This window comes from Halyomorpha halys, unplaced genomic scaffold, assembly GCF_000696795.3.
Source record: "Halyomorpha halys isolate HHAL.00 unplaced genomic scaffold, Hhal_1.1 Scaffold15.1, whole genome shotgun sequence".
Classification (NCBI taxonomy): domain Eukaryota; kingdom Metazoa; phylum Arthropoda; class Insecta; order Hemiptera; family Pentatomidae; genus Halyomorpha; species Halyomorpha halys.
The window spans coordinates 3,778,699-3,801,310 of NW_027108914.1; the positions used below are offsets into that span (position 1 = coordinate 3,778,699).

Sequence of the window (22,612 nt, forward strand, 5' to 3'; positions counted from 1 at the left end):
TTTTATTAAATTATTTTTATTAGGTATTTAAAATTATTCAATAATCATACCACTGTAAAAAGTTAGGGGTGTTTTTCGCACGAGACTAAAGCTCCTATTTATCAACTGTTAAAAGAAAATAAATTTATTTAAATAACAATTTATGGCGTACAATTTATCTGGTGATAAAGAAATTTAGTTTTAGTAAAAATGTCTAGAACTTATAACACGGAAATATCAGTTCTTAATTCTAGTACTCTTAATGTTATTCAACTCGGATGAGACAATGTACTGTAAGATTTAATAGAACATTAACATGTCAAAATTTATACATTTTAGTTAACGTATTTAGAAATAATGTTAACAAATAGTTTTCTCCTTCTATCTCATTCATTGCAGGTACCATGTGTACCTCTCGCCTCATTTCTTGGACCAACACTCCCGATCTAATATCGACAAAAACTACCAAAGCGTCTATTCAAAGTAGGGTGTGTAAACATGTCAAAGCAGATTCCCTTTCGGTACAACTTTCATTACCAAACTAGGTATCACATACAAAGCCTTAATAGAAAAAACAGCTCAACCCTCCTCAACCCTTTTGGCATTCATCTAGTGAAAGTTTTCAAGGGCACGAACTCATCGTCTGGGATGGATAGGACAGTATGTGGAAGGACACCGATCTGTAAGTAAGCTCTAAGTCACACACATTAGTAAGATATATAATTATAAACAAATTAGATAAATTGAGAAATGAGACAAAATTGGGATTATTGATTTTTTTTTATTTTTACATAAATCCCTGAAACGTTTCCATTAATCCCTTAACCATGGGTAATAATGAAAACAATTCATGGGTTTTGTTTTCAAGCAGAGATTTATGATTCAGACCATAATAATAATACATTCTAGCAACGGATCACATCAGAAAAGCACTTTCCAATTTTTATCGAGTTTTCAGTCAGTAAGTTGTAACACTGCAATTAATTTTTCATCGTATATCATTTTCTAAATTAAGAAAATAATATATTTATTTTTTTATATGTATTAATAAGTATAAATGAAAAAAAAAGTTTTACACACTTTTGGAAACATTTTAGAAAAAGTAAGGTTTGGAAATTTTAACTCTAATTGAGAGAACTTATACTCAACTCATAATATCTTGACGTAATTATTTTTTTTGATAACTTTTTCTTTTTGGTGAACTAGAACAAATCTTCTAATATTTGTGGTGAAAATTTAGTTTAGTAACTAATATAAACCTTTTTTTATATATACGTTTTTATCATCTTGTTCGAAACAACTAGTGTTATTAATAATAACAAAAATTATCCAAATAGTCTTTATTAAATCATATTACATGTCCAATGTTTCGACCGATCCGACTATCATCATGGATAATATTAATTTTAGTATCACAGTATTATATTGATTTATTAAAATTTGTAGGCTACTAGACCTAAGTCAAAGTTGGCAGTTGAAATAAAATTGTATTTGTAACTAGAACATATAATAATAATTTATGACCTTCACAATTTTTGTATCATTAACTTATCACAACACTATTATATAAAGTTATTATATTACAGATTTTTGAATGGATATAAGGAAAGTTTGGGTAAGGAAATTTTAACTCAAATTGAGTAGCCTTCTAAATGACTCATAATATCTTGACTTAATTTTTTTTTCAATGACATGTTCAACAATTTCTATTTTTTACTGTTTTTTATAACAAATCTCCCAACATTTGTGGTGAAAATAATCCTATAAGATTAATTAGTGACATAAATATATTTATTTTTTATTTTAATGTTATTATTGTTAAACATTTATATATTTAAATTTATCTGCTTTAGAAAACAAATATTTTAGGGATCTTTACTTTTTGGGGAAATATTATCATGCCAATATCATATTCCAAACTCGATACATAAAATTAGTTGTTTCTGAGAGTTTTTTTTTTTCTCACTTTCTAGGGCCCATTGAATAAAAAAGGCTGGATATGAATCAATTTTTTTTTTTGTTTTATGTAAATCAAAATCGGTTACGACATATTTCCCTTTTACATTCTTAACAATTATAAATTAATAAGAAATACGTTTCCAGCAATTATAGTTGATATAATAACAAAAATAAAAATATTTGAATGAACCTGACTGAAAAGAAAAGCTTTATAACTGATTTCTGAAACTAAACATTGAAAATTCAAATTATGTAATGAATTTATATTTTGTTATTAGTAATTTATAGTATTTTCTGATCGTACTTAATAATATGTGAATTAATTGTTTTTCTTTGGTTTTACTAATGATACTATTATTGACTTTTTGACATACTGCCTCATTGCAGTGAGTTATCTTAGGTAGGTTTAAATCCTTCATATCTAGCAAAATTAATGTTAATGTCGTTACATATTTATCAGTGTTCATTTACCTACATCGATGTATTCCGCTAATTTTGGAAAATAATAAAATACTAACAATATTTAAAAAAAAAAACTGATTTTAAGGAATGTTACATTCATGTTTTATCTTTCAATGTCAGAACTCTCAATGTCATTAGTTCTGTGTTTGACAATTTTTTTTTTAATCATTACTCAGCATTACTTACGGACATAGAGGCTTTTGGTAACACATCCGGTTCCCACAAGAACAAATAAACATTAATTAAGAGCCCGCATTGGTAACTGAGGGCAAGTCATGTAGTTGAAATTAGTAACACACAATATCATGTCGAACGTCATCAGACGTTAATTGTGACATATTGTAGTCAATAAATGCTATCATATATCTATTCATATATATGGCCCTAAACTTAATCGTTTTACTGGAATACGAAATTAAAATTATTGTCCCTGAAGATGTCTTATTAGCGGAAATGTTCAACATTTCGTTAATTAATAATTACCGGTCAAATAATTTTTCCTTTAAATTTTAACAAATTTAACTTGACCTAAATAAGTTTCATTTATTTATTTTAATTACATAAATTTTTATAATAAAAATTATACCTATACCATTAATTATCCTTGATTTTCTTCAATTAATCAATTAATTAATTTAGTCATTATTATGTTTATTCATATTATCAATGCAGCAAAAATTACGGTTTAATTATATTTATTTAGAGCGCCCTAAATATAAATAAATTGGCTTGTAAATAAATTGGCTTATGTCAATGATAAATCTTTTATGCTCAAATTTCAAAAGAACAGTTTATATTATCAAAACCTCTTCTCATTTAAAATTAATTAATGAAATATATTTAATGCTAGTAAATTTTTACCAAGAAAAGTATTTCAAATGTAGTATAATATCTCAACAAAAAGATAAAAGTGTGGTTAATATTTTTGAGAATTATCAAATTTATTCCCAAAACAAGTCCACTTGAGATTAAAAAAAAAATTATCATAAATAATATAATTTATTTTCTTTCGGATTAATGTGGGTTTTTTATTTAATTATACCTTTAAGCTTTAATCATGATTTCAACATTCATGATCACAACAGAAATGTATATCATAAAAAATATGACTAATCATAATTAGATAAAGAATATTAATAAAAAAGAGCTTGCACTAAAATAACTTCAGTAGGAGGTTCAGGAATACATAAAAAAAAAAACAACTAAATTTAGTAGTTTTACATGAAGTAATTGACATTTAAATATATGATAATAGAAATGGTTTTATCTATCTAATAAAGTTTTAAATTTATTTAATCAATGTTCCATAAATAAATAAATTATATTCCATTAATAATTTATTTTTTGATATTATTAGTAAAAAGCAAGACACGTTGAATACTTGGGCAGACTTGTTTTATAATGAATTTTTTATACAAATAGCATGCATCATTAATTAATCTTACAGTGATTATATCATTATCGGAAAAATTACATAATTAAATCCTATAGTATATTTATTACGATTGTTTTTCCTATGAATCAAATTGTTCCGAGAATAACAACGTTATTATTAAATGTATGTCTTTCATACCAAAAATGTAACTAAAATAATATGTAATATTTTTGTCGCCCAATGTGTGTCCCATAGTAAAGTTAAGCAACACGTATGTAGTGCAAAAATCATAAAATGCATTTATTATTACTCAGGTTCATTTTCTTTCTCTCCCTCCCTTTTCAATTGCCATTTTGTTTTATTCTTTATACATTTTTTCATTATTCTCTAAATTTTATTCCGTTTTCTGAATTCCTGTGAGATATTGCTCATTAGTATAATGTTGTTAATAAATTTTCTATTATGTAAAATTAAAATACAAGGCACGCTCACGTTTAAATAAATTTTCTGATCGTGAATATTTATTTCTGTAATATTCTTATTTTATATTTAGTGTTCCTGTTTTTCTGAGATTTTTTTTTTTTTAGCATTCCTGATTTACCTCATTATAATCGCTCAGGATATTTGGAGGCCGATTACACTTCCCGGGCGATTCTGAAAACCATATTTTGAAATTTCTATCTGGAATAACGGTGCATATAAAGCAGGTGGTCTGTTTTCGAAACATATAGAAAGGTATGTCCTTAAAGAATATCGTTTTGATAGCGGAAATACTAAATTAAGTATTCATAGCGATTTAAAAATACTACGTCAAGGGATAAACCCATGAATTTATCACTGAAACCCCAAATGTAAATTTCTAAAAGTGGAGAGCTATCGAAAGTTTCGAAAAGGTCGAAGGGATCATAATAATGGGATGTCGTTCGAGCCCACGCGACATTTTCAAATGGAGTCTGGCATTTACTGACATTTTCCGAATAGTTGGTCATTTCCTAGGATTCAGAAAAACATTCAATGCTATTAAATGTGTCGTGAATATTTTTATTCATTTGAAACTATATACATTTTATTAAAATATGCAATTATTAGATATGGTAATATAACTAACAAGTCGAAATTGGTGGTATTGCCTAATATTAAAAATATTATCTGTGATATTAAGATCCTGTCCATAGACAGTTGACACACGGAATAGATAAAAAACAGCATTTCAAAAAAAGATTAATTACTTTAATTAGAATTTTAAACCAAACAATTTTTTTAAGGAGAGGTAGAGAAAAAAAGACATAAAAAAAAAATCATAGATGTAAAAATCATCATTTGGTCTTTCTACATTTTCTTTTATATTATTTAATTTATTTTATGTTGCTTTCCAAACTTTTCTGTTGCGTGAATACTGATTTAATCGGCAATGAAACATAGAAATAAATTAATAGTTTGGTCGGCAGTTCATTCATTGATTTTATGTAATGTAGGAAAAATTCTATGACATAGGAAAAATAGGAAACAAATTCGATTATCCTACTTCAGATATAAATTAAAAATCCTAATTCTTTAGAATAGTAGCTGAAAACAAAAAGAGATACGTATACAACAGACTACATATTTATTGTGTCTAATTGAACATTTTATGTAATATACCTTTTATCGATGTTTAATTGTTTCAATTTACTCACATTATCTTCTACACGATAATTTTTTTTCTCTTTTTTTTTTTTTTATTTGAAGTTTAAACCTGAAATTACTGAATATTCTGAAAAGACGAGTTTGTACTTAGAAAGTATCTTGTAGTTAGATTTCATAATAAATATCCATTAACAATAAATAATTATAATATTACAACTTCGTTTAAATATACGACTAAATTCTATTTCCTCAGTTTCAAACATATGCTCGTCTTTGAGGGAAACAAGTTTGAAGTTTTCCCATTGTCTTCAAAATGCGGGTTCTCTGAGATATTCTAATGGCCGGGCAAGACAACCTGCCAGGTGATTTACGAGAATAAACCAATCTGTGGGTGCAAAGTCGTTAATTTTCTGCAACTCTGTAGAGCTCAAATGACATGTCAAAGAAGGAATGAGAGATGATGGAAAATTTATGTTCTGAACGGACCTCGAATCGTGTTTCATCGTCGGTGTAAGGAAAGCATTTATTTTCATAGTTATTATTTTAAATGTTTTATTCTGAGTTTTTGTACATATAATGTATTTTAGATAAAAAAATACTACATTTTTTTATATATAAAAATGATATTGATTATATGCTAATTTTTCCACACTAAAACATCTTTATCACTTAGACAATAATTATATATTTTTACCATTTTCACTCAACATCTCTTAAAAACCATCATAATAGATAGCTCATCAAAAGTTATATCTTGTAACTATTGCAACAGTAATTAGTTTAGTTCCTGGAAATTGAGCTTATTAGTTTTAAATACTTATTTTTTGTTAATATTAAAAAATAAATAACAAATACGTAAAATATTTTCTATGATTTTGTACGATTTATTTTTTCATTTTTAGCAAATGATCTCAATATAGTGTTTTCCCAGGCAACAAAAACATATTATAATGAATCATATAATTTCTATTTAATGCAATAAATATCTTATTGTCTTATTATTTAATACAAAATGAGCAGTTAATTAACTAATATTAGGGTAATGTAATTTTATTTTTATTCGTTTTATTTATTCTTTATTAATTTATCTACTTTTTTTTATTTACTTGTTGAATGTTATGCCACTTTATTAGTGTTAATAAATATAAACAACCTTAAGGTTCGGGTGTTAATGGTCTCGATGTTTTGTGCCTTGAACATCAAAATAACCAACAAATATTAACTATATTATTGTATTAAAACAGTCAATAACTTTTTAAAAGGAAATCTGTGTAAGAGGTTTAGTATAATATAATAATAAAGTAAGCAGTGCCATTGTGGTTGAATAATTGCTTATATCTATCCTTTTCTATAAATATAGAAACTCTTAGAAACAAAAAAAAATAGAACCCCAAATATTTTTAAAAAGTATAATTTATTAATATTCTGTCGCTAAATACCATATGAATGTCTTAAAATTAGGAATTTGGATGTTTAAAAGTTCCTATGTAAACAAAATTTACAACTATAGTCTCAAAACGTCTGTTTATAAAATCAATAAATATTTTGTTAGGACAAATCTTGTTGTATATTTAAAATTAAAACATGTTTAACTCATTTCATTTAAACTATTCCATTACCTTTATCTAATATATTTTTTTAAATTTTTATTAACGTTAATTTTATTTCATTCTTTAATGGACATAGCGTTATAATATAGTCCTGAAACAATATCAACGTTTTAGTGTTATTTAAAAGATCAAGATATATAAATATTATGAAATGAAACTGAGAATTACTGATTTAGAGAAACCAAATTTGGGCAAATATTATGAGTAACAAGGAAAGCCCTTTTCATCCTTAAGTGGGAGGGCCCTTAACAACATGGCCGATCGGGATTGGGGGGGCCATGTTGGGTTTCGTCCAATCATATCGCAGGCGAGGCAAACCGGTCCATGGTTCCTCCATCTGCTACCTTGGCAACCGGTCCGTCGCATACCCTGCCTAATTGGAACTCCTGATTTCTTTACTAACTAATTTTATTTTTAGCTTTTATTTAATTAATATAAATATTATTTAATGGAAATACATATTTATGGAAATAAATATATAATTGCTAATCTGCTAAGATCTATATAGATATAGAAAAATATGAATGGGGTGTGACCGCACACAAGAAAACAAAAAATAGTTAACAATTATTTATTTGTCTACTTTTCGTAGAGTTTCATCATCTATATTTTCTAACTAACTATATATATAATGATTATATGAATAATATAAATTCGGTAATATATGAAAAAACCAGAAAATCATTCATAAGTGATTCAGATTTATTCCAATTCATCAAAAATTATAAAAGATATAATTAGTACATAACTGTTTATATAATTTTTGCTCATATAAGTGAGTTCAGTATTGCAACCTTATATAATAGTGCAGATAATTCAATCACATTAATGTGCTACAAACTATAAATCTAACAGTGATAAATATTACTAAATTACTTGCAAATCAAAAGGTGAGATTTTCATTTTTTTTTCTTATTTAAATTTAATAATCTTATTTTTATATATTTATTACTCTATTTATTTTGTTTCCTTTTGAATTTTAATATTTAGTTTTCTTTTCCTCAGCGTACCATATTTGTTTATTGCTTTTACAGATTGAAAATTTTAGTATGGTACAGAATATATATCTACAATTCTTATAAATTAAAGAAATTAAAACTACCTAAAATTTCTTCAAGCACGAAACATGGATAAAATAATTTCAGTTCAAAATATTCATCATTTCAAAGTGTTTATAGATTTTTTTTTAATTTCTTGCTCCCAATTCAAATTTTTATTAATTAATATTTCATTACTAACATTAAAAAGAACTTATAAAACACAAATTCAAATACCTTGAATGAACGCTAAATTATGTGTTTTTTAATAATTAGAAACAAAATTAACTAAGGCGATTTATATATATATATATTGTTGAAACACAATCAAACTTCTATCATGAAAGAAATAATTGTAATAGCAAATACTATTTAAACATTTAAGCTTCAACCCAATTGATTCACTAATTGGTGGAAGGCACACTGGTGAATAATGGAGACAGTGATAATCTCCACAGAGCAATAAAAGATGTAATAACTAGATTACAGTTTACAGGGGGCAACGGTACTTTATTGCCGCTATTAGTGAGGTAATTAAATCCCATAAAACTATTAGGAATGTCTACCCCAAAGGTTTCACTCCTTTTATCTTTGCACTTATTAGTCCCATGGTGTATATTTGCGGTAATTTATGGCGTATTAGTACAGAGCTTCTGAAAATTTATTTATGATAAATGAAAATTATTTATACAATTAACATTTTGAATACATGACTCTAATGATCGTTTTTATTATCTTTTGTATAACGTTTTGTAAATCCTGAATTTATAACTGATCATAAAAATATAAATTGTTTTTATGCTAAACAATTACGTTAAAAATATATATATATAGATTCTTACCCATTGCAATATTTGAATTTAATTAGAAGAATAATCATATGATCATATGATTTACGGCCATGTCCGTTTGTAGGTTTATAGTAATTCTATCAGTGAACGACTCAATCCATCTTCAATGTTTTCGTCAAAATCATTCAGTGAGTGTTTTTAAGCAATCTGTACTCATTTCACTTGTTAGATTTCATCTCATACAATTGGCAATGAAGTATTACCAGTGCTTGATCTTGAAAATCATTTGGACAAGATTATATCCACGATTTTTAGAATTAAACTATTTGATAATAAACATTTTATATCAGTTATATTACAAGTTTTAAAGAACAAGGCAATTTAAAATTTTCTTTTAATTTAGTTTTTAAAAAGTACCTAATAAATATTTTCCTAATATGAATAAAAACAAATTTCAGCTTATATAATTTTAACATTAATATGTGTTTTTAAAAATAAATCATGTGTATAATATTAATTTATATATTTTGGACATAAAAGCCCCGAAAGGTGCTAGTAAATAATACTGAGAATAAGGATAATGTTGTTATTATAACAAATACATCCATGAGTTTTATACAGGAAATTGTATTTTAACATGTACAATTATTTTTTAAATAAAAGATAAACCTTCTAATTTTATATATGATTTGCGAAAAAGTCCTTATAATTTCTTTATCACTTAAATAATATTCCTTGATAGTGAAAATTAGATATCTAATTTTATAATACATTATAAAGCAATTAAATTATAACAAAGTATTTTAATATGGATACATAGGACTATATAACTAGGAAGATGCTTCATCCTGAACATATGGAAAGAGCACATAAACGTTAATAAAAAAATATTATAAATGTAATAAAGAGATTTTATAAATTTATATGATATAATAATATTCCAATATGGACTTTTTTACAAAAACATACATAAAATATATTTTAGTAAAAATACTAGAGTAAAGACGATGTTTCGAAATAGCCAAAAAATAAGGGCCGCATCATCATAAATATGTTGTGTATATCTGTTATATATTTATAAGTTATAATGTGTATAACTGTTGTAAAACTGTTCATTTTTACATAGTTTTATATTTTAAAAATCGGAGCTTTAATGTGGTCCAAATTGATTTTGTCTCAATAATTTTAATTTATATTCATTAATTATTTATTTTATTCATTTATAATCAGCAGATATCGTACATTAGTTTATTTGATCCTATAAATCCTTTTCAATGTAGTAGTCTCTTTGCACTTGTTACTTATATATAAAAACTGATTCCAGTTTTATTTTATATATGTTATTTCAGTTTTATTACTGCTGAGTATAGTTATCATAAGCATACATACGCCCTTCGAAAAGACGTATATAAATAGCAAGAACTCCCAATAGGGGACGTTGGACCGTGCCAAGAATACCACGGCTCATAAAACACGCAGCAGTCAGACGAACTGAAATTTATCGTTTCCTCTTCAACCTTTGACGGACCCACACTACCCCAGAGTGAGGGGTTTCGGTCGGCCATCTCGAAATACAAGTTGCCCGTGGAAATTGGAGACTTTCGTGGGAAAATATAGGAGCAGGGGAATATGTAAATGTGGGGAATAAAAAAATAACAAAAGAATAAGTTGGTCTGAGTTTAAAATCTTAAAAATAACTAAAAAAAAAAAAATTAATAAACTAAGAAAGCACTGAGTATTCAAGAAGCATTCATTATTAAGATAAATATTGCTTTATCTAGATTGTCCGATTATAAAAAAAAAGTATTACTCTATTGAAATATAATATATACATTCTATACATAGTAAAATGATGGACATCATAAATTATATTAAGAATCAACCCTATCCTAGTTTCTGACATTTTAGAGTATTTTAATTTTATTTATAAATTCCACAAATACCCATCCAACAATACAATAGGAACTCTATCAAGTGATATTAGGGTACACATGAATTTATATTGAAAAAATATTTCTACTTATCAAAATGTTTTTCAAATAAGAAATTTTCAGAACTTCGTCTTGATTGGTATCGGAGAAAACATTTCTTATGACGAAATCGCTGTGAATAACGATCAAATAATGAACATAAAATCGAGAACTGCTCGAGTCGATGCAAGGGATTTACAGAATTCTTGATCATTTACGTTTGATTTTTTTTTCATTAGAATGCAAATTAAAAAAAAAAAATACGATTTTGCAATTCTAAACGATCCATTATCAAGCGAAGACAAACTCGTCTGTTTGATTGCGCCATTCAATTACAAGCCGTCCCAGTTTCGAACACTATGTCCATCCTAGCCTTGGCCGAGCATAAGTCAGGTATCCGCATCACGTCAGTCGTGTAAAAATTTATAAAAAAAATAAATAATTTAGTGAGGAAAAGTTATTTAATAATGAATTCGGGCTATCAGAAAACTGAGAAAAAAATATTTTTAAGAAACATTTTATACTCTACTGAGAAAGTAGGTCGATACGAAATTAGGACATTTTAGATTGTTAATTTCAATTTGATAGAATGGCTCATAAATGTATTTCCCGTAAATGACTAACTTATTGCGGAAAACAAATTGAAAAATTATTTTACTTTGATTTTCACGTACTTGATATATATTATTATTATTTATTTACTGAAATTTATATATCTAAAATGAACTAGAAAAAAATATAAGAAAATCTAAACTATAGTATGACATGGCACAAACCAAATAAATTAAAGTATAGTCAAATATTATATTTATTATAATTATAATAGTAGTCATTTATAAGCTATTATTCATTATATTAGTTTATTGTAGTTATCCCCTTTAAAATTAATTGGAATCTTGAACTTTTATTGAGAAATAAAGAACAATAAAATAATTTTACTGGAAATGTATTTAATGTTTTTGGAATGAGTATGTATACAGAATTTAATAGCACAATGCCTTCATTTTGAATATTTTTATTTAATATGATCACTGAAATTGTTTAGATCGTTTAAGAAAGATATCAACAACATTAAAAAAAAAATTATACCTGCCAGAGTATATCTATTATTTCCAAAAATGCAATTTGAGTAATATATTGCATAGTATATATATGAATAGATACATTTAGTATGTTTTTGTCTTTACTAAAAAGTTAAATTTAATATATTTAGGGTTCCTGTTAATTTTATTCTTGAATGTCAGCATCATACTTTTTTTTTTTTAATCGTCTTTGAGTACATCGATGTGTTACTATTAAAACATACGACATTCAGGCAATATTTCTGTTTTTGTTGCAATTCATTTATCTTGTCATTGCCTAAGTCACAAATAAAATAATTCCCTACTTTTAATGTCAGGAACATCTTGAACAAAATATCTAAATGACAAATTTGGGGCTTGCTGTAAATAGTTAAATTATTTATTTTAAGCTATCATATAAAAACTCAACAATCTAGCAACGGAAATCATTTTGTATTACATTTATATTTGAAATCAGATCAAAAACTTATATTTCACTAAAAATCAAACGAGTCCACATTCCGAACAACGTTTCTCAATTTCTCACTTCTTTTGTAACACATCGTGGTATCATTGTTCATCATGCCGTCCCAAATTGCCAAAGAAAAGGGACCATTAAGTGCGGTGGAATTCACAACAAGCCTTGTCTCCAACCCCTCGGAAAATAAAAGGGAAGCAGCCATAACGGAAGGAGCTAACCCTACTTTAAGACCCTCTTATAACAACGATCTCCTCGAGAGGTTTTATCAACGAGGCTGCCTTCATCGTTGGCCATCTTGAATAATGTATGCCCAACTCTTAGCCATTTTATGAACCATCAACGACTCCCTATTCCGTAGTGTACATAATTGTCGTCAACCTTTCCGGAAACAATGTCTTGTACGTGTCTTATCTCTCGGAGGAATAACTTAAGGTCTTCCTTTTATAGCCATTTTCTCGACTTCACGGTGAGGGTGCGTCCCTTAGAAACAGGGACCAGTGAATGCCAGATGATCCGTTGGAGTCTTTAGTGAAGTAAGCCGTGTATTAATAAATAATTTGAACTACCATATTTGTTCGTTTAATCGCTTACCAGAAGAACCAATTAATAAATAAACCACAAAAAAATAAATAAATATTTAATTGGGTACTTTCTTACTTCTATGAATCCCAATAATTGATTTTGACTCATCAAATGACCATGTCTGCCGGTATTTTTTTTTAACTCCACATAATATTTTTATTAAATTTTAAATAAATAATTTACTTATATATTTCAATTAGAATTAGCAATTTATGTACGTGTTTAGTAATAGATAATATTAAATCCTGATTTTTATCATATTCGGTATCATCTTTTTTTATTCCCATTATTATATTAATTCGAGTAAATTTGCAGCTTTATTACTCACTTCAAAATCTTTTCAGTTATTTTTATTATTATTTTTTTTTTTTTTATAATCACTATTTTTTTACTTTATTTTCATTTTAGTAGTTTTTAGAATATGAATACTCCTTTTCATGATTATAAAAATAAATTATTTTTTATGGTAGGAAATATTTTCATACAATAGAAGAAAATCGAAAAAACTAGAATATTTTTCAAAGCTTTGTGTATGAGGTCTTTTGATATATAAAACTTTCTGCATATTGATAGGTAACTTTATTCTTCTTCTTTCAAGTCACAAGGCGAGAAGGTTTAGCCCAGATGGATTTCTTTTTCCCTGACTTGCGAACATTGGTCATTTTTCTCATTTCTGTCAGGGAGTCCCTTACTCTTAAGCCTGGTGACGTACTGATATGCATCTGCCTTCGTCGGCCTCGCGGGCGCTTTCCTTTCATCTTTCTTTCATCGTCCATTCTATTTTACTTGGCCAGACCATTTCAGTTAGTTTTGCTCCACTACCTCTCTAACTGGCGAAATAGCGAATACTTTCATTCCATTCGGAACTGAATTTATTGCTATAAGAATTGATGTTCCGATAATACGGAGATAAGCTATTTCATTTGTGCCTCAGTTCGAATGAACAATTTTTCATTCTTTAATATATAAAAATATAATTATAATACACATTGAATGATTATATGGTATATGGTTGGGTATAGATTTTGTTTATGTATTTAGCAGACACAGATTTTCAATCAACCGATTGCGTACTGCATTAGTTCTGAGAGCTCCTATGAAAAGGTGTATACCATCATGTCCAATCTGTTATTTTTATTAATACGTCATCATGTTCTGAGTTCTCTTATACCACTAACCAGTGTGAGGTTTCTATTTGTATTATACAGAGCATAATTCAGGCATTCAGACGGGCATCGTGTATACATACGTGTATACATACACATGTATACATACCGTACTTAAACGTATACTACAGTGTAAATACCATACTATTGTATTATCCATCATACTATTATCATTAATAGTAATTGATTTGAGTTTAAAAGAACAATATAATAGGTTATATGCAATAACTGAGCGACATAATTATTATTATAAATTGTATTAGAACTGTGGATTTATTGTGATTTCTATAGATAGGACTTGATAATTTATTATTAAATCCTATTGGTAGAGATTTATTAATTATTTTTTAATATTATCATTAATAGATGATTGGGGTTATAAATGTCAATGTTAAATGCATCTTCAACTCATGAAAAATAATTTACATCCTAAGAGCTGTTATCTCTCTTTATGACGAATAACCAAAAAGCTCCTATCTAAATAATTAATCTAAAGGAGAAAATAATTTAGTGGCAATTATTCTAATTGGGCCATGGTAGAATTACATGTGTTTGTGTAAAAGCCCCGAGCACCTGTACTCTCGAGAGCATAGCCCATAAAAGAGGCATTAGAGTCCCAAGTCGTAAATCAGGCAACGGGCTAAAGGTTTATATTTTTATTTAAGTGTGAGATTGTTCTCAAGAAGGGGGGAGGCACTCGAGCAATAATATTTAACTTAACGAGCAATTCTAAACTACTGTATTAAAGCTAATGTCTTTATTGAGTTCCCTTCTGGTGCTGGTAGCTAGCCGCTATGGTACCTTGGTCAGAAGGAGATGAAGTATTCTTGTAGGGAAGCATTTAAAACTAAAAGTATCTATCATTAAAACAGTAAATACATAACATGGATGTTCATAATTATTCGCAATCCACATATGCAATAAGCAACCAAACTAAATATCGAAAGTATGTTATAATCATTTTAATTTCTAAGCCTCATGGATGTAGTATATTGTGGAAAAGGTACTGGGAAATTAGTGAATAAAACTAATTTACTCCATTTCAAGCGTTTTAAGAGGGGAGTGAGGAAAAGGGGGTATGATAGATATGTATGGAAAAACTGTTTGGTGTCTGCTGTCTGATACCGGGGCCCACCAGGTTTCGCGATGTGAGTACTAAGTTAATAGTCCTTAGACTGTTTAATTGCTGCCACCTTTTTGGGAATCCTATAGGTATTAATAGGGGAGCGTGTGGACAATGTGGTAAGGCACAATGCTACTAACTTGAAGGACCCGTGTTTGAATCCAGCTGGGCAGAAAATTGTTTTCTGTTACACTGTAGTCGTGAGTTAAGTCTCTGGGTTCTAGAGCCCTCTTGGGGTCCACCCATCCTCAAAAATTGGATTCCCTTAATTGGGTAAAAATCTAACGGTCGAGCGTGGTCACAAATCACCTTGCACAACCGTTGGTCTCGTAACAGTACTTCCTTACAAAGTTCTGTACCCTTATCCTTCATAGGTTGTAGCAGTACAGATTTTTTTTTTCTTTATTGGTGTTAATGTCTGAAAAAAAGGGTTAGTGTAGTGTTGGAAGCTATCAAAGCAAGGCAGTCCAAGTGTAGTATGGATGCAGTCAGTTTTCGCTCTTTGTGAAGCAGTGTGTTTTACAATACTACCCTAAAATCTTAAGAGTTTCATCGTTGTTGTGCGGGCTATGTTGGCCGTAAAGAAGGCCCGGTCGAAGAATACTTATACTAATCAATAACTTAAAGTGGAGGGAAAGGTCAGGAGATATTAACAGGTGACAAAGCATATAAGCTTTAATCCTAACAAGCTTTATTTTCTTATGGGAGAGGCGAGCCAAGTGCCACCCAGATGACCAGCAAAAAAACCAAATTCAAAATATTGGCTGGTTTCTTATTGTATATGTGGTTTCAATCACCAAAAATATTCATATGAATACTTCCTCTATACTCAAGGAAGTAGCAATTCAAGTGGAGGCAAAACACAAATCACTGTGTAAGAAACTCCAAATCGAAAGCCACAAGTTTCTCAAACTAAAGTTTATTAGATTAAAATTTATTGGTCTGGACTACTTCTACATATATGAATGTATGTATGTATTCCAATCCAGATCTCACTGAGAAACCACGTTTTTACTTTCAGAACTCAATTAATATTATAACATTAACCTTTGTGAAGCATTAAAGTTGTTTACATACCTTCTTTTCATTTTTTTTTTTTTAAATATTTTGAATAAACATTTTATTTGTCTATAGCCTATATAATATTTCCAAAATGGATATATTGAAATTTAATTGAATGCTACCCATATATCTAAAGAGGGCAGTAATATTTTGTAATATGAGTCATGAAATGGCAGAAATAGGTTAAGGGTTTTACCGGCAGTATAACTTTCTAAAATTCTGACTTATACTATTTTTATTGTTCACGATATGATTTTCACAGCCATTTCACAGTGCGATAAAGTTACGAATTCTGGTCCAAAAAATTTCTAGTTTTTTCATGTTCGGAAATACTACAGCATTTAACAAAAAACGTATTTTATTTGTACCTTGTTAATAATTAGTCCGTGTATGCTAGATTTTGAAAAACTGGATACATAAGCCGACGTCACAATCCAGGCAATAGTATCTTTTTTTCTTCCTCGTTTTTATCCAAATATTTCTTTCGAACTGCACACTGTCAATGTCTATACGGTTTGGCCTTCTTAGCAGTTGGCGGAATAATATTAATAAAATGTTTTTCTATCAAACGGAGTGGTGTGAGAGCAGAGGAAGATCTGGCGCATTTTCTCTACTATCTATGTTAGATAAAAAAAAAATACAATTTAATATAATTCACAAGAACTATTTTGTGAACCTTATGAAGCACTAAACTCTGGTGCGAAGGATTGTGTGGTTTGTTTCAAAGTCGACGCCAAACTGCATTCAAAACTAAACCACGCCTCCTTCATCAGTTAATAATATATAATTAAAAATAATCTTAGAAAACAGGTAGCAAAGAATCTAGCCATAGCCTTGATATCTTTGGTAGACCAGTTTGAACCCCTCACCCTGTCCGCGCTACGTAAAAGATAAGCAGAATGCTACGGACGCTCTGCCCATGACAGTCTTGGTATAAACTGTCAATGGGTTAATCAACTTCTTTGGTGTAAGAACCATGTCGATTTTAAAATGTTTTACAACGTGCAAAAAAATTAACTAATTTCGACTATTTCCTACTTTAATTAATGTTTTTCTCGCCCTCTCTAGATACATTATGGTAAATTACATATTTTAATCCTTATATATAAATAACCTTCACTTTATGAAACAAGAATTATTTAATTATTACAAATTATCGAAAATGAAATTAGTAATTCCGAAATAATAAGCAAAGAATAAACAAATCAACAAAGTCTAGATTACTTTAGTACTACATTCAGAAAGATTGATCGTTGACTTCCAAAAAATTTGTAGAAATATAGGCTAATGATTTTTCATTACTACATGCGGTAGTAATGTATGAATTTTTTTTTTTTTCATAAACAGACCAGAACAGCACAAGAGAATAAAACCATAATTGTCTAAATATTTAGTCTTAAATTTAATTCTAGATAACTTTTTAAAAATAGTTTTTTTTTTCCACTCAATGAATATTTAATATGCCTTTCACAATCTCTGGAAGGAGATTATAACACCAAAAATTGTAGAAGGGTCCACGGAGCATCCGCCACCTTATTTTCCCTTTGAAACATTAACTTAAAATGTAAAAAGGAATTTCAAGCTAAAAAATAAGTTAAATCGAGCAATAAAGAAAATGTGGCAAAAATTGGAAAATATGATTTTCACATAATTTTAAACTTTCTGACCTTCCAGTGGCTAGGAAAGTGGTGTTAATGTAGGCGAACTACTACTACAGAAACAGCCGATTGTTTTTTAAGCTATTAAATTTATGGTCCTGTTGTTTATTGTGGGTTCTGAGGTCAAGTTTAACGTCCTTGTTTAGTAAGCAGAATTGTTTTTATGTCTTCTCACATTCTTGAAATCGAGTAAAATAAAATTGACAAGTAATCTCAGTCCGAAATATTTTCCGTTTACATTAATCTGTTTATGCAGTCGGTTCATGAGTTTTCAAAAGAGACTGTAGACGGAAAAGGCAGGAAAGGCAGAAATTACTCCCTTATTTTTTTTTTTTTTTTTAACTTCATAAGAGGTGAATTTACAGAAACTCTTGATACATGGTAAAGAACAAAAGCCTTGTTTTAAGTGAATACCCCGAAAAAGGGCTGGTCACGGCTTAAAACATCTTATTTAAAAGTTTAAGGATATTAAATTTCCTACAATATTGTTATTCTTTTTTTCTTCGTATCTGTAAAAAGAAATATTGGCTCGACAAAAAAAAAAATTGAAAAACCTGGAAAAGACCGAACCAGGAAACTAGTGGCTTAGTAAGTTTCAGCATTCCTTTAAAATAGGATTTTATATTTAAGAAGAATTCAGAATATACCTAAATGGCTGAACACCTTAATTAGTGATTTTTTTCAAATAAAAACTTATTGATATTTTGAATGTATGATGATTAATTGTATAATTGTGTTCAGTTAACCAATATTGATAAGTTTATTTATGATTATAGTAATCATCATTGCCTACCTCTGCGACTATAATATGTATTTTTAGTTTACATTAATTAAAACTTACGAGCTGTATCAAACTTGTAAATTGATATCAATGTTAACTAGGAAGTCGAATTTGAGTTTTCATTTTAAAAGTTCATATAAACTTCAATTGAAAATAAACTTTAACACATTAATATTTTAAGAAGAAAGAAAATCACTTTTTTAATTGCTGGTACTTCACTGAGCTACCTACATATTTAAGTACAATCATTTTTAATTATTTATTATTATGAATGCTATTAGGATTTCTACATTATTAAAAAATTAACTATAATACTTTATAAAAAAAGAGCTTTACCTATAACTGAAAGTATTCGTTTCTCCTTCTGAAAACAAAAAAAATAAAATTAAAATTAAATAATTAATAGAATGGTGTGTAAATTTTAATAAATAATTATATGATATAAAATTGAATCAATATTTCGAACAAAGTTCTCTCGACTTCATGTTTTATCTCTAATAGAATAAATTAGAATAAAAACGAGATTTTCGTCTTCCACAGATGTAGTAAATTCATAACATAGAAGTTATATTCAACATTTCAGAGGGGAATCTAGCTGAAAGCACTGACAAACAAGATAAACTTATATATAGACGTCCATATCCGACGTAAGCAAGGAGATATGGAAGAAGTAAAGACAAATGATCGAAAAGAGATCGAAGCACGAATAATGCGGACACAGTTATTCATATCTTATGCCGCTTCAGCACTTTTACGACCCCAAGGGTTTGGATTTACTGTAGGAGGGGTTCTACGTAAGAAGCTTTCTGTCGTTCATGCTTTATAAAAATGCTTGGAACAGAAACAAATAATTTATTAGCAGTTCTACAGCAGAAAGTGGCCTTAGAAAGATACAAATAAATACTCTATATTATTATTGACAAACATAAGAAAAATTCAATCAAAATAAAAGTTTTATTTTTAACTATATTGACATTTTTTTCCAATTTGGCTCCCAGTAGTCTCCATTAATGACTAAGTACCGATACATTGCATCTTTTACAATCTTTACACTGAAAAATAGTTTAATTAAATAACGTAAACAATATTATTAATGCAATAAAATTTTTCATTGACTCGAACGATACAATAATTTTTGTAAGGATATTTCAGTTCGATCGCCAATCGATAAATATTTACTTGAGATATAAAATTAGTTTGATACTATTTTAATATAAAATTTTAAAATTGTTTTTCACACATACTACATTACTGAGCTATGTCTCTTTTCTTGCGGCTGTGCGATGTAAAGAATTCATAAATAAACGCATGTATGGCAAATATGACTTAGTTCATCAGTATTTAACATTTTTAAAAAATCTCTTATTTTTTTTTTTTTAATAATTTATTTATTGATATTTACAACTGTATACACATATATACAATAAGTAAATTTGCTGTAAGTGACATAGTAACATGATAAAAACATGTGGAGAATCTACCCACTGATAGAACTCCAATAACATTTCTAGAGAAGTAGATCTCGAGGCCATCTTCTTTTCAGACGCCTAGGAGGATTATTAGGTAATGAAGGAGAAGTCAGGTTAGAAACAAGTGGATTTGGGTGGTTGAGAAGATTATTATGGAAGGAACGGTATCTGGTTCTGGCCAAATCGGCAACATATGGAATATAATCTCTTATTTAAATTGCAATATTTATAACCTGAAACATTAGTATAAGATGCATTCATTTTATTATTATATTTTGTCTTTATGATTGTTGTATGATTTGTTATTCTGACAAATCAGAGGAACAAAAAGTTTATCAGAAAGAAACAACGCATAATAAATAACCTAAAACTAAGATGGGTTAATAGTTTCCTGTTGTAAAAATACTAGCATAAATTATTAAAGAATAAAATTGAAAATATTTCTAATAAAGATATTTGTACTAATTAAATAGCGTTTAATAAGCATCAAAGCATTTTGTTTTATTCAATTTTGTTATGAAGAATAATGTCAGAAATTCTCACTCATAGAACACTTTTATGGCTCATGACTCTCTGAAATAAATAAGGAGTTCCATAGCTCACTGATCGGAAAAATTGACAACCGGATGATTGAAATTTCTCAACTCCAACACTATTATCTCACGACATTATCTCTCTCGTTATTCAATCACTTATTCACTCAGTCCGGACTGAGGGTATTATCTATTATCCCTGGTATTATCATCCTTTTTATTCATTATGGATCAATCCTTCAAAATGTTCATAGAATTAGTTCATCTTCGTTTAAGCACTCATCTTTCATACAAAAAGATTTAAAAACAAAAGTAATCAGTGCTACAAAAAAAATAATGGGAAAATTTAATGTTTAAGTTAAGTTTAAATTTAAGTTAATGTTTATGACTCAGAAACTAAATATTGCGTACCGTTGCTTCTGATACTTAACGACCCTCGATAATTTAATGACAGCGATTCTGTCCATCTGAATATATTTCAATTTATATAACAAAAAAAAGGGCACGAAATAGATATGACAATTCGTATCAACATTCTGCTTATGTAAAAATAAAAATTCATATCCAAGAAAAAACTACCTATATGAAATACATTTTTTTAACATGCCATATGGAAACCCTGAAGCTATTTTAAAGTCAAGGAAGTAATCTACTGAATACAAAAACTTCAGGGAAAGATATACTTGTCAGGTGTCAGGATACATGAAGACGTAGTGTCGTGAGAAACACTAGACATTAAATCACCATCAACCAAGCGGACTATGCGGTTCCTTATGCATAATTTATCAGTTTCAAGGTAATATTCTATTCTATTCAGGTAACAGGTTCCAGACGTAGTCTTGCAGGGGTTTCAGGACAATTATGGACGGAAAGATAAGATATGTATTCTTCAGGTAAATGGGCATGGGATGGGCCACCGTACCAGGTATATCTGAGATCCTACATGGATTTCCACTATATGGGAACAAAAAAAAGAAGAAGGTTGCTTAGGTCTCATCGTATAGAGGAACGAAAACTATTTTGTCTTTTTTTTAATAAAAAAAAACAACAAAATATGAAAATATTAGTAATATAAAGTGTTCAAACTATTTTTTTTTTTAATATAGTCAGGGTTGCGGTCAAAAAGAACAACAAAAATGCTTTACAACTAGTTTTTCCACTGGTATTGGGAACTTTCAACCACTTGATAATCCCTTTGATAATACACTCCATCTCTCTCCTACTATTTCCTTTGATAATAAACTCTACCAAATTTCCTCTCCCATGAATACCATAATAACTTACGTAACCTTAATAAAAGCCTTGCAAACAAAACAGAACAGAGAATTTTTCTCCCTTAATATAGATCCAACTCTATTTTTATGCTTATCATTGTTTATTGTATATAATTTTCATTTTAACTTGTTTTACATAATATTAACCCTACCTTAATTTACTTTTTCATATATCATATCTTACTATTTCAAAATGTTCTTATTGTTTTTGTATCTTTTTAGCCCTGATGACGCCCTACAAAGTGGAGCGAAACCTCGGATAATAAATAGTTGTAAACTATTTTTGTTCTTCTTTTTTGCCACAACCCTGACCATCTTCTTCATATTTGAAATTATACGGTCAATTTCTATATATATATATAATATATTTTTTTAATCTCTTTCTACCTACTGTAGGTTTCTGTTTGGGGTTTGTTAATGAAAATAAAAGTAGTTATTGAAAGTTTTAAAATTAGGAAATAGTTTAATAGAAGAAATTATTGGGACAAAGGCAATTAGCCGGCAGTAATGAATTTTAAGGAAAAAAAAAAAAAAAAAGGAATGAAGACAGAATAAGGAGCTCTTTGTAGGAATCCTTGAGAATGACCTGAGAGGTCGAAACGTCGGATGTTAA

At 28.4% G+C, this 22,612-nt stretch overlaps 1 protein-coding gene across 2 annotated transcripts in view; it reads right to left on the minus strand.

Moving 5' to 3' along the window:
• Positions 1 to 22,612, minus strand: part of Abd-B (Abdominal B) — a 279,754-nt gene that overhangs the window by 150,410 nt on the left and 106,732 nt on the right. For both annotated transcript variants that reach the window (XM_014419638.2, XM_014419631.2), the window contains exon 2: positions 19,060 to 19,087. The gene's annotated coding sequence lies outside the window, so the exon portion shown is untranslated. The remainder of the gene's footprint in view (positions 1 to 19,059; positions 19,088 to 22,612) is intronic.